General features: G+C 38.3%; 1 pseudogene across 1 annotated transcript; it reads right to left on the bottom strand.

The window, feature by feature from the left end:
• Positions 1-13,502: 13,502 nt before the first annotated feature.
• Positions 13,503-14,432, bottom strand: LOC309842173 (small ribosomal subunit protein uS5 pseudogene; annotated as a pseudogene). Its single transcript has one exon. The product of its transcript is annotated as a small ribosomal subunit protein uS5 pseudogene (transcript).
• Positions 14,433-14,733: the final 301 nt, after the last annotated feature.

The following is a 14,733-nucleotide window of genomic DNA, read 5'->3' as shown; positions in this document are numbered from 1 at the left end:
AGACACTAAAGTGGAAAACACAACACATTCACGAACTGCAATGAATGCAAGAAAGAAAATCCAAAGGAAAAGAAGAGCCATGAACGAAGGAATTCTAAGAAACTTAGAGGAGGATGCCAAAACATTTTATGGGGAAACAATATAGGGTTAAATGTGTGCATTTCCAAAATTTAAAAACACCGAAAAAGAAAGCCACCTAAAAGGACGACTGAAGGAACAAGATGAAGAAAAACCGAACTCCAAAGTTAACAGAAAAATTGAAATCAGACATGTGATTATCAAAATTAAGGAAATACAAACAAACCAATAGGAAAAAAATCAGGAGATCTCACACTTGAGTTTTGACAACAGGAACAAACCGCAGAAGCCATTACTGGGATAAAACAGGGAGACAAGCACACAGCTGCAAGTATGAAACCACATCACAACTGGTAGCAAGGAAAAAAGAATAACCGAAAAGGCATAGCCACACATTTATGCTAGCAAATCCAAGAACTGAGAGAAAAGGATAAATTCCCAGACACATAGAAACTTCCAAGATTAGGTCAGGAAACCTACAAAATCTCAGCTCTCTAGTTTAGACGGAAGCCTTTGAAGCAGTAATCCAACCCCTGCCAACACACAGAAGGCCAGGTCAAGTCATTTGCTTGGGCCACTCTTCTATGTATTTAGTGAAGGCATTGTCATGTCCTCTCATCAAATCCAGAGATGGAAGAGGTGGGTAAACTCTAATTTACAAGGATAAAGACCCAATTCAAAGAAGGACATTTTAGGAAACCCACCCATGTCATTTCAATAAGGAAAGATAATAAACAATATAATTCTTTCCTTTTCTCCCTGTGACTTCCTTTGGTTTTGAGAGGGCCACATTGTTTTCCTATGAATTGATGTTGTTCTTGTTGCTGTTCTGTTGAGAAAGCCTGCCTATCATCCATCATCCATTTTTGACAGAGTATTCACGGATGCTTTAGTTGCATGGACGTCCTAGTGCTCCTCCTAATATATGCCACAACTCCTGACCACCCATTAATCAGTTCTCTTTTCGGTAGCCCTCATCTGGATTCTCAGAGTCCTGAGTCACTCCTGGTGGGTCTCCTTCTCTGACTTCTTGCCCTTTATTATTCCCTTCCTTAAGTGGGCCAAGGTATTCCTCCCGAGGCACATATTGTGGGTAGCCATATGACATTTCCCTTTGTTTGCTTGCCTTTTCCATTTCCCAACAGCAGGGCATGGGACATTCATGTCAAGGCAAGGTCCAGGGGTTCATTCACTCGACGGCAGAGGAATACTGTGGTGCCGAAATGGACCCAAACTTTCTGATCCACTAGTCCTTGCAAGGGCATTGCGACTCACTCCAAAGTTCTGCTCGAATGGGCCTTGCAAGCCTTCGGTATAGGCCGTCCCTTTCCTTCTGACTAAAGAGTCTTGGTCCACATGTTTATACCCGTTACCACAACAAGTACAGTTAACTAATAATAACAACGGGTTCGGTCCAGGCCTCTTCATTGAGAGTTAGCTCAGATGCAGAATATCACTCTCCTCAAAGACTTTGCAAAGGTATTTAAGGGAAAGCCAGGTAGACAGAGGCCTCATCCCTTAGCCGCGTGTTTCAGAACACTAGGAGACGAGGCCACAGACAGCACCATATAGCGATGCCCTCACCTTTTACCTCCGAAAGGGACTTTCCGTATCTTAGTCATCACTGACCCATAGGCAAAAGACGCTGACAAAGTACGCTCTCACCCACAGGACGACAAACCCCACGGAGAGCTGCTTATACCCGCGAGGCCTCACCTTTTCTTGAGATATCTAGAAATTGTAGTGTAAAAGGACACCTTGCCGTCTCTGGGGATATGTTGGCCTAAAGGAAGGTATACTGAATGTCATTTTCCTTCCTCTATGTCTCCAGAAAGGGGAAGTTGGACATTAACCCACAAGACATCCTGAGTTCTTGATCAGGTTCAGAGGGCTCTTGTTCTGTCCTTCCCGGGGCTTCCTACTTAAAGCCATAGGACACCAAGGTCATGGGAGAGGGACAGCTGCTTCAGTGAAGCCAGCATCTGTGATGTCACAAAGCCTTGAGGTCATAGCAACCACTCCTCATCAACCCAGGCCTGATCACTACACTTGACTGGAGTAGTCATGGGTGGGCCAAGAGGACCCCAAGCCATCCCAAACCGCTGGAGCCGCCTGGGTCTCTCACCAAGGCAGTTTGCGAAGCGAGTCGGTGTCAACTTCTCCATGGCCCAATTCGTAGTATTTGGTCGTGAGTGTCAGCACCAGCCCTCTGGACCTCGGAGAAAGGCAAGGATCCCTCATTCCATCTTAGCCACGACAGGCCAAGAAACTAACAGACCACAAGCAAAGCCTCAGGGGAGGAAATCCGAGCCCTGCGTAAGGGTGAGACCCTCCCACCAAATCATGGAGCATCTCAACAGGAAAAGGTCCACCCAAGGGAAGCTCAAAGTGAACCCCCGCAACCGTGCCAAAGACATGTCTGGAATCTTCCACAGCAAGCACACGAGTACCTCGATGGTCTCCAGAAACGGTGCCAACAAGGCCTCCCAATCTTCCAAAAACACCATTCATCCAAGGCAGACTCTACACCCTAGAACCTTAGGTCCAGGACGGACTCATGTTCTTGGAGTCCACAGAAGCCAACGGAGAGCATGTTGGAAGAGACCCAAGCCCAAGTGAAGCCATCTGAAAGACTTCGGTGCCCATTTCAGGAAGACAACTTGTATGTGCAAAAGGATGCATTGAAGAGGATTCGAATGTGGAAGAACCTTGAGCACTCCCTCATGGTGGATCAGCTACCCTCTGTGGAACTGCATGGAGATGTGGCAGCACAAGCCTGCCTTCACCCTCTCATGACCATCCCCCAAATGGTTCCATGCGATAAGCAAACAGTGCCTCTTGAGGAAGATGGGCATGTTCCAATGGAGCCCCGAGAGGATGCACAATGTGTTAACAAGGGGTCAGTACAGCACGACAGACAGCGGATGCTGCAGGTTGGTGAGGAGATCCAGGAAGGCAAAGAACAGGAGAATGAACAAGGAAGCTCCAAGCGAAGGTCGGGCATTTTAGGATGGTGGGAGGTTCTCTATACCTGGCTGCCCTCCATAGGAACCTAGGTCCAAATTCAATAAAACATCCTTTGGCCCCAGTCAATTATTGTGCACTGTTTTTGTCTTTGTTATCTTATCGAACATGCACATGCACGTTTGGACAGAGAGGCAGAGAGATCCCAATCAGGGGGTGGAGCTGGAGAGGGAGAAGCTTACTTGCCCCTGAGCAGAGAACCTGAGAACAGAGTCAATGCCAAGGCCCTGGAATCATGAGTTGATCTGAAGGCCGCGTCTGAACTGATGGACACAACCCGGGACCCAACAATTGACTTCTGAATACCTCCTGGTTCTAGACAGAACCGCTGCTCTGTCATTGTTCAGAAATGCAGGGGATAAGGATTTTGGCTTGGCTGCTGTTGCTTGAGCTATCCGGCCTGCTTCGAGAGCTGGTATAGCTTTTCCTCTTGAAGTCAGTGACTGGGCTATGGACAAACTATTCTCCGATGCCTATTTGCCTAAAGAGAATACTTCCATGCCTAGATTTTCCGGGGGGAATGGCACTATGTCTTTAGGTGCTCCGCTTCTGTGGAAGGTGTTGGGAGTCCTCTGTGCCTCTGATTCTGGACCACTTTCTCTGCTCCCAGATGAGGGTCCTTTTCAGCCCCGAGTTCTCCAATCTAGGATAAGCCCTCTTTTCTTTCTCTCACTCTTACTTCATCTACAAGAGGCACCTCTTTCATTAACTTGGTGATTCAAAGAATACATTCAAATGGCCAACAGACACATGAAAAAATGCTCCACATCACTCGGCATCAGGGAAATACAAATCAAAACCAGAATGAGTTACCACCTCACACCGTTCAGAATGGCTAAAATGAACAAGTCAGTCAATGACAGATGCTGGCAAGGATGTGGAGAAAGAGCAACCCTCCTACACTGTATGTGGGAATGCAAGCTGGTGCAACCACTCTGGAAAACAGCGTGGACGTGCCTCAAAAAGCTGAAAATAGAACTACCCTATGACCCAGTGCTTGTAGTACTGGGTATATACCCTACAGATACAAACGTGGCATTCTGAAGGGGCACATGCACCCAAATGTTTATAGCAGCAATGTCCACAATAGTTAAACTATGGAAAGACACTAAATGTCCTTCAACAGATGAATCAATAAATAAGATGTGGTATATATGTTCAATGGAATACTATGCAGCCATCAAAAAAAAATGAAATCCTGCTATTTGTGATGACGTGGATGGAACTAGAGGGTATTATGCTTGGCGAAATAAATCAATCTGAGAAAGACAACTATCATATGATCTCCCTGATATGATGAAGTGGAGATGCAACATAGGCAGTTTCGGGCGTACGAAAAAAAAATAAAAAAAGATGGTATTAGGAGGGAGACAAACCATAAAAGACTGAATCTCACAAAACAGACTGAGGGTTGCTGGGGGGAGGTGTGTTGGGAGAGGATGGTGGGGGTATGGACATTGGAGAGGGCAGGTGCTATGGTGAGTGATGGTGAGTGCTGTGAATCACAGACCTGTACCCCTAGGGATAAAAACACATTATATAAAAAATTTTAAAAAATAATTTAAAAAACCCATTAAAGAAAAAACACAGATTGCAAGCCCAGAGCTAATCTCATATTCAATCAAAACTTTTGAAAGTTTTCCCCTTAAAGATCAGAAGAAAGACAAGTGTGTCCATTTTCACTACTCTCATTTGACACAGTAGTGGATGTCCTAGCCAGAGAAACAAGGAACACAAAGAAATAAGAGACTCCAAAAAAAAAAAAAAAAAAAGGAAGAAGTAAAATTTTCTTTTTTTGGATAACATGAACTTACATGTTAAAAAATCCTAAAAAATTCACAAAAAATTTGAATAAACAAATTTAGTAAAATTACCAAATACAAGATCAATATATAAAAGAAAAGAATTTTGTTTTGTTTCTTTTTTTTTTTTATGGACTGCTTCCCAGTTTGTCATGTCATCTTTGTTCAGTGATCACGCTAATCTTCTCTGCATCATTCCAATTTTAGTATATGTGCTGCCAAAGTAAGCACAAGACAGGAGCATTTTAACATTCTAATGATGAACTATCTGAAAAAATAAAGAAAACAATCTAATTCACAATAGCATCAAAAATAATAAAATACTTAGGAATAGATTTAACTAAGAAGATGAAAGATCTGTACTCCATAAACTATGACATTGATAAAGAAATTGAAGGTGACAGAAATGGAAAGATAGCTCATATTTATGAATGGTAAGAATTAACATTGTTAAAATGTCCATACTACCGTAAACCATCTGTAAATCCAATTCCTATCAAAAATCCAATGTTAGGGGCGCCTGGGTGGCTCAGTGGGTTAAGCCGCTGCCTTCGGCTCTGGTCATGATCCCAGGGTCCTGGGATCGAGCCCCGCATCAGGCTCTCTGCTCAGCAGGAAGCCTGCTTCCTCTTCTCTCTCTGCCTGCCTCTCTGCCTGCTTGTCATCTCTCTCTGTCAAATAAATAAATTAAAAATCTTAAAAAAAAATCCAATATTATTGTTTTACAGAAGTAAGTAAAGAATCCTAAAGTTTATATGAGACCATAAAAGACAACAAATAATCAAAGCAGTTCTGAGAAAGAATGAAGAAGGGAGATTACACTTCTTGATTTGAAACTATACTACAAAGCCCTCATGCTCAAAACAATAAAGTATACTGGCATAAAAACAGACCAATAAACAAGTAGAACAGAATTGAGAGTCCAGAAATAAATCCTTTCATACAGTCACCTAATATTTGACAGGGGCCAACATATGTAATGGGTTAAGATAGTCTGTTCAATAAATGATATTTAAAACTGAATAGTCACATAAACAGTATGAAACGGGAACCTTATATCACTCATAAGGCTTAACTTGAAATAGATTAAAGACTTAAAGGTGATGCATGAAACTAAATTTCCTAAAGGAAAACATAGGAAAAATTCTCCTTGACATTGGTCTTGCCAATAGTTTTTTGGATACCAGACTAAAAACACAAGCAAAAAAAGCAAAAATAAATAAATGGTATTACATCAAACTAACGTTTCTGCATTGCCAAAAAAAGGGAGAGAGAATGAAAACACAATCCACAGAATGTAAGAAAATACTTACGAATCTTATATCTGAAAAGAGGTTAATAACCAACAGATACAAATAGAAAAAAATATATGATTAAAAAAATAGCAAAAGGATCTCAATAGACTTTTTTTTTCAAAAAAGTTATATAAATGACCAACAGGAGCATTAAAAAGTGCTCAACGTAAAAATCTCAGGGCAAAGTCCTTATGTTGTTGTTGTTGTTGTTTACCTCTGAAAAACACAGCAAGATATTAGAATATATACTACCAAAAAATTGAAACTAACCAATTTTGGTAAATATTGGGGAAAACGGGGAACTTATGCACTGTAATAGGGATATAAATTTGTATGGAAAACAGTATGGAGATTATTCATATTATTAAAAGTAAAATTACCATATGATTCAGTAATCCCACTTCTAGGTATCTATCTAAAGAAAACGAAGTTCACTGTTCAAAGACATATCTGCACTCTTATGTTTATTATAAAATTATTAACTCTAAGCAAGAGATGGAAATAACTTCAGTATCCATTAATGGATGAATGAGTAAAATAAGTATGGTAAATATATACTACGGAATACTACTTAACCATGAAAAATTAAGAAATACTGCCATTTACAACAGCATGGATGGATCTTGAAGGTATTATTCTAAGTGAAATATTTCAAAGATTTTGTATATTTTTTTAATTTATGTATTATGATATCCCTTACATACAGAATCTGAGGAAAAGGAAAACTAATGGAAACTTAGAGTTGAGTTGACAAGGGGTGAACCTGGGGTGGAGTAAGGTGGTCCAAGGGTGCAAACTTGCAACTATAATATGAAAAAGTTCTGGGGATCTAATGTACAGCATGATGATCATAGTTAATAAGATATACATACTTTTTTTTATTGTGCTTCCCTTTATTAAACTTTGCATATATCACATTCTTACAAGTTGAAAGTTTATAGCAATCTTGTATAAAAGAGGTCTGCTGCCACCATTTTTCTAACAACATTTGTTCATTTTGTGTCTCTTTGTCACATGTTGGTAATTCTTGCAATATATCAAGTTTTTTCATTATTATTGTATTTGTTATGGTGATCTGTGATCAGTAATTATGACCCACTGAAAACTCAGAACTAGTGTACTTAAGGTATATACATTGTTTTTCTTTAAAAACATAATGCTTTTGAACAGTGCAGTATAGTTTTTATTTTTTATATGCACTGGGAAACATAATTTTTTATATGCACTGGGAAACCAAAAAATATAATAATTTGACTTAGTTTATTGAGATAATCACTTTATTGAGGCAGTCTGGAACAAAACCCACAAGACCTCTGAAGTTTATCTCTACTATACTATATACATAAAAGTTGCTAAGAGAGTAGATCTTAAAATTCCTTATGATAAATGCATAAAAAACAGTGGCAACTATACGAGATAGTAGATGTATTAACATTTTTATGTAGATTATATTGCAATAAAGATGTATACCAATTTATCAAATTGTACAAAATTTACACAATGTTAAAGGTTTGCAATGTTATAAGAAATCATTTCTTAAATTTACAAATATGTCGATTTTTTTCAATAAACCTGGAAAAAACTTTTTGTAGAATTAATCTATTTTTCAAAAAATGAAGTAAGGCAGTAGAAACTGCAACTAACTCTGAAATAATAGAATATAAAATCCATTTTCATTATATACACTGTGACAAAAAGTATTACTTAGTTTACAATGGAGGAGTACTTATGAAACATGAAGGATGGTCTATAAATAAGGCTGAAAGAGCTCAGTTTTAAGGTTTAAATTTAAAATCTTCTTTTGAAATACTAAACTGACCACCCAGTGTTCCAAACATCAATGTCTTAACTGCATGAATTTATTTCATACAACTCTATAATCTAGTTTCATAAGAAAGCAGCATGCAAAGTTTGAATAAGACAGACTTGCTTAAGTTTCATGTTCAACAGTAAAGGATACCTCCCTAAAAACAAATAGAAGACAAATCAGCATATTTATTATGATAATTATTATTCATAAAGAGATTCATATTGAATTAGGGAATATATATCCTCAGAGGGGGTAAAGTAAAATGAAATTTATGTTGGTAAATGTGTCTATGAATAGTCAATACAATGCCTCAATATAAATGAATATTACCATTTTGAACAATTTAATTACTATTACTAGAATTATTATAAGTATAAAAATAGCTATCATTTTAGCATGGAATATGAGATTCTCATGCTCCATGCTTCATCACATACACACAACAACGCAGCATAATAAGTATTATCATCACCATTTCATGGGTGAAAAAACTGAGGCTAACACATTTGGATAACTGGTTTATGATTACATGGGTAGCAAAAATGCATCACACTAATTTAGGCTTTATGATTTCAGAATTGTACTCTTACCATTGCACATTCTATTACTCTCTAAATACTTGGCCTGTTTTCATTTGGTTCTTTAATTTTATTCATGTGGTGATGGCTTAAAGCTTCATTTAAAGGAAGCTTAAAAATTTCATTTAACCAAAAGCTCCCAAGAATTAAAAATGTCATTGATCTAATGTAGACATGGATATCATTAGTTAATGGGTAACTATATATTTTCCACTCTAGTGAGATAAAAGAGTATTTTTCTAAGTTTTAGTCTCTCAGTGTTAAAAAGGACTTTGTTAAAATAGAAATATTTAGACAAAGGTGATCAAAAGTCTGGATCAGGTCACCTTAAGGTAAATATTAGGAAACTGAGGAAACAAATGGAGATTTGAACACTGAGCTATGATATAATGAATGGTTTCAAGTATTTAGTAGAGTATAGAAAAGCCCTTTAAAGCCTGGTCTTAGCCTAGCATTGCAGCTTCTGGGATATCTATCTATCATCTATCTATCTAGATATAATGTGAAAACTTTTTTAACTTAAAGATTTTGAGAAATAGAACATAATCAGCACCATAGAAGATCTGTTTATGATAACAACCTAGCCCCTCCTCCCAGTTTGTTAATATTCTCTCTTATTTAATGTAACATTGTGCAAATAGACCACTACTGATCTGCTGTTATGAATGAAATAGCTATAATCATCTGTTTGCATATCCTGGTGAAAATATTCATTTAGTTCCATGTTGTATTTCTAGGAATGGACCAAATTTTTATTTTTATTTTTAAGTTTTCTAAATATTGTCCAACTTACCTCAAATGTTTTTATTATGGGCACTTTCATTCTTTCACATTCTTGCAAGGCAATTTTACTGTTGCCCAATATGGTAAGTGTGTAATAGTATGTCATTTTAGGTTTTAATTTATTATTAATTTAATTTAATTTAATTCCAGATTCATAATAAAGATAAACAGTTTTTATATATGAGTGGCCATTTGGATTACCCTTTCTGAAAAGTGCATGCTCAAATCTTTTGATATCTTAACATTGTGTCATACTGACTTCTTTAATAGTAGATTTTCTGAATGAACTTTAAGCTGTGTAGGTCTTCTCTATTTTATTTTGAACTTGTTTTCATTTCAAAATCTTTATATTTATTTTCATAATCTGCTTTTATTTTTCTTTGTCTATTATCTATCTATCTATCTATTTATTTGCAAGCAAGAGAGAGTGAACAAGTGAGAGTGCAGGGAGGGATAGAAAAAGAAGGGAAAAGAATCTTAAGCAGGCTCCAGGCTCAGCACAGAGCCCAACTCTGGGCTCTATTTCACAACCCTGACATCATGACCTGAGCCAAATGAAAGAGATAAAATAAAATTAAGGTGTTAAAAAAAAAAGGAAAAAGAATTGGAGGTTTAATTAAGTGAGCCACCCAGGCACCCCTGTGGTACCTTAAATTAGCTGTCATATCTTTAAAGTTCTAGAGTATCCATTTGTTCATTTATAAAACCTTTCTCAATATCATTTTTAGTGTCAGTTTTTGGTTCAATTTGCTTCCCCTCTCATTTCTTTGAGCAGAGTAATCAAGCCATTTTACAATCTTTATTGATCATTTTAACATCATACTTAATCCCATTTTGTCTATCAAATCTTGTTAATGGTTTTTCTTTGTGTGCTTTGTTACATTTTGCTATGTTCAAGACATTATATTTGAAACTCTTATTGAGTAGGGATAATTAAGAGCTATAATAATGGTATGGTCCTCCTTGGTAGGATTTTCTCTTATATCTGAGACTCTACAAGACAATCATACTCCAAATTCAGTGATTGACTTTCTCAGTTTACACAGAAGGCAAGGTAGGCTATAGTCTTATTTCTGCTTCTCCTTGTGCTTTGTGGATCTCAAGTTAAATTTGGGTTGTACCAAAGTCCTCAAATTTGATTGCTGCTGGATTTTGAATTTTGTTTCTCTAGTATCAAGAGTCTATGAACAACACAGCTCAGTGTGTTTTAGCAGTTTCAAATGCTCTCATAGCTAAAATGGCTTCAGGGCATATATCTCTAGGCTCTCATTGTATTTCGTATTTTGGCCCAGTAATCCCTCACTTATTTTTATAATCATTCTGATATTTTTAACTTTAAAAGCTATTTTGTCTGGATTTTTAGTTGTCTTAAGTAGGAGTTTTTAGATCACCATTACTAGAAGCAACAACAAATATACATGAAAATATCTGCAGTAGTTTATCACATCTTTATGGCTTTGAACTTCCATAAGCTGAGGCATCCTTCTCTAATCACTTAGGCAAACTCCAATTTAACCTTTAATACAACCCAAGAATTGCTTCATTTAAGAACATGTTCAGGGATGACTCTTCCCCACTGTTCTTACCAACATTCCCACACACTCTTTGCTACCCAAAGCTTGTTTATGAACTTTCGTTAGGTATATCAGCGTGACCAGAATTTTGCTCTATTGTATTTTTGTCCTTTAGAGCTTTAATTAAATATGAATTCCATAGAAAGTCTGTCCCTTTTCTTTCAAACCTGGGTTAGTTATTTCTTCTCATTCTTTGTCAGAAGTTACTTTATTAGAGAAACTTATAGCTCTATTGTGACTTTGGAGCCTTTACAGTTTTTCGACTGGAAAAATCACCCATCCCTGAGATTTTTACGCAGCTTCCTAGCTGATATTATTCAGAAATCTGTTCAAAGCAGACTTTTTCAGGAAGGCCCTTTTGGACCACTCAGTTTAAAAACCTCTTCTCAATCACTGCTCTTTTAAAAATGTGCTTATTTAGTTCAAATATGCATCTCTATTAAAGAAAAATCAGTACGTTTTTTTTTTTTAAGTTGGCTTACCTATTATCTATCTCTCCCATTAAAATGATTCCTCTGGGCTGGGGTTTTGTTGTGCTCATCTTAGGCCAGGCACTCAATAAATTGTCTCTGAATGATTGAATTGTTTGACTCCCTTGCTAGATTCTCAACTTCATGAGGCCAAGGATTGTTCTATTCAGTCCTTCTTTATCCTCAATGTCTGTTATATTGCAGTCACTTACGTGACTAATGGGAAAAATCACAGAAAGAAAGAGTTAAAACTACATAAAAACCCCGTAGGTTCAATAACACAAAGCTTTCTAAAATTATTTAGCCCAGGAATTGAATACTGGCTGCACTTTTGATTTTTTTTAAATGGTATTGAATTTAATTTAAATGGAAATACTGGAATGGTAGAATAATAAAAAAATTATAAAAGCAACTTGCTCCTTAAAGTAAGAATTATATAGGACATCTCTTCTAGAAGCAAAATTTTCAAATGACAAACATCTGAAAGCATAGAAGGAGAAGTAAGAGTGTGAATTGTATTTCAATGCTCTTTTCTTTATATTCAACAAACAGCTTCATTCACACACCTTTCCAATTTTTTCAACTCTTTTGACAAAGCCTTCAGAGGAGTTACTGCTGATGAGAACCATCACAGCCTTACAGGAGAAATTTTATAAAGAAAAATAATAGCATGTTTTTCCCAAATTGTTAAGGATATGGTGAAGCTCTGTCGGATTCAAAGGAGGAATGTGCAATTCCATGCTATATATAATAATAACTTGTTTTAATAGTGGCTTTGCAATTTTTCAGATATATCCATTTACTGAAACCACTATCAAATAAACAAAAACAAAGAAATGAACAGGGGTTCGAGACAGAAATTATCTAATCTAAAAATAGCACATGTTCACAGAATACACAACACATATCCCAAGTACTACTATAGGTTTCAAGTAATAGTCAAAACAATAGTAAACATGATTCAGACCCTACCAGTCAAATCATAAATGGGACCTTAACTGTAAATCCTTATCTTTAGATCAAAGCGGGTAATTGGGGGCTGAAGATACATTATAGAACTAATATGTTATAGAACTCCTCTGAAATGAGTCATTTATTCCATCACTTTTCCTGCACAGCTGCTGACCCATGTTTTGGTTCCTGGAAATAGCTGCTACCCTGTCATACTTCTTAAAAGCACATATATTGATAACTCTACTCATTCCTCCATTCCTCTGTGACTGTCACTGTGTTAAAATGTGGAGTCAGCTGACTCACTTGTGATGGTAATAAAGTAGATGAGTTTGCAAAGTATTTTGTTATTTCTAAAAATGCAAAAACCAAATTACATTGAAATCATAAGGGGTGTTTCAGGGAGAGCTGTAGGATGTGGTTTCTTGTGTAATCCACAGAGATTAGCTCCAACACATATTTAAACTCTCCTCTAGGAGCAACCTTAGTGGTAAAGCAAGAAGATAAACAGATGTATACACACCCTGGCACAAAATTATCACTTATGTTTGGCTTCCTAGTCTCCTCGTGTTACTTATTTATCTTAACTTCTCTCTGAAATCAGGGAACACAGAATCTCAATCAGTAGACATTTTTCTACTGAATTACCCAATAGTCCGATCATACCCCTAATACTTTTTAAAATTATTTCACTCATAATCCCAAATCTGCTTTGCTTCCTCATCTTAGTACACTGTAATTTGATTTCAAAATGAGGACAGTTGTCAGTAATGCCACATTCATTCATCTATTTTACAATTCCATGTGCTTATAACTATGAAGATATGTTAATAACATCCATTCCAATAAGCCACCCTAAATTTATTATCATGAAACAAGACCTCAAGAAAGAGAATTCAAAATCATCCATGTATTTGCAACTTATTGCAATAAAGCCTTTATCAATAGACTTCCCTGTGCACATGGTGGTCAAATTGCTGGTGAAAACCAGCCAGATCTATTACAAGCTTTCTCATGGCTTCTAGGTAACCCAAGTGAGCCTTTATTGATACTGGGAAGGGATAAAGCAGGGAAGGGATAAACAGTGCTATAAGATTTGGCTAGACAAAAGTAATGACTCTCATTACAAAGTGAGTATTTTTTTTTCAAGCTTTAGTTCAGTTTATTTTTCTTGTATAAAACTATGTAGTAGCCACAGCTGGAGCCTGGGTCCTCTGAACAGAGACTCTGGTGTGGGTCTTCACAAGATGGTCCGTGAACTCCTGATAGGGAGACTTGGTGAACACAGTCTCCTTCCAGAGATCAGGGGTGAGATAGCTGTAGGTCTTGGAGATGGCATCGAAAGTAGCCTTGGCAAAGTTCCCTAGGGTGGCAGTGCAGCCCCTGGCCGAGGTGTAGCAGTCGTCAATACCAGCCATCATCAGCAGTTTCTTGGGCACAGGGGCCGAGACAATGCCAGTGCCTCTGGGGGCGGGGATGAGACGCACCAGCACAGAGCCACAGCGGCCAGTCACCTTGCACGGGACAGTGTGGGGCTTGCCGATCTTGTTCCCCCAGTAGCCTCGCCGCACAGGGACAATGGAAAGCTTCGCCAGAATGATGGCTCCGCGGAGGGCAGTGGCTACCTCCTTGGAACACTTGACACCCAAACCGACGTGTCCATTGTAATCTCCGATGGCGACAAATGCCTTGAACCTGGTCCGCTGGCCCGCGCGCGTCTGCTTCTGCACAGGCATGATCTTCAAAACCTCGTCCTTGAGGGAGGCTCCCAGGAAGAAGTCGATGATCTCAGACTCCTTGATGGGCAGGGAGAAGAGATAGATCTCCTCCAGGGACTTGATCTTCATGTCTTTGACCAGGCGGCCCAGCTTGGTGACGGGGATCCACTCCTTGTCCGCGGCCTTGCCCCCGCGAGCTCCGCGGCCTCGGCCCCGGCCCCGACCACGGCCCCGGCCCGCCCCGGCCCCGGATGCCGCTGCCGAAGCCACCGCGGAAACCGCCACGGCCTCCCATTCCAGGGCCCCCGGGCCCTCCGGGCCCTCTCGCAGCACCGGCGTCATCCGCCATTTGGTGTTCTCTCGGAGAGGAAACAAAGTGAGTATTTTAAAGCAAAAGAGCCTGTTGGGAATATTGTTTTATAAAATAGTGGTTTTTTTTATTAACTTTTTAAAATTCAATTAGGTAACATATAGTGTACCAATAGTTTCAAATGTAGATTTCAGTTATTCATCCATAGCATATAATAGCTAATGCTCAGTACTTACTGTTATAGCTTCTTGAAAGCAGAATTTTAACCCACTGAGCCACCCAGGCGCCCTTGAAAGCAGAATTTTAGATCACATTTTCTGATTACTTCCATGTCGTACAA

The sequence above is a fragment of the Mustela nivalis genome, assembly GCF_964662115.1.
Source record: "Mustela nivalis genome assembly, chromosome: 10".
In the NCBI taxonomy this organism is placed as follows: Eukaryota; Metazoa; Chordata; class Mammalia; order Carnivora; family Mustelidae; genus Mustela; species Mustela nivalis.
This window is presented reverse-complemented; position numbering and strand designations above follow the sequence as displayed.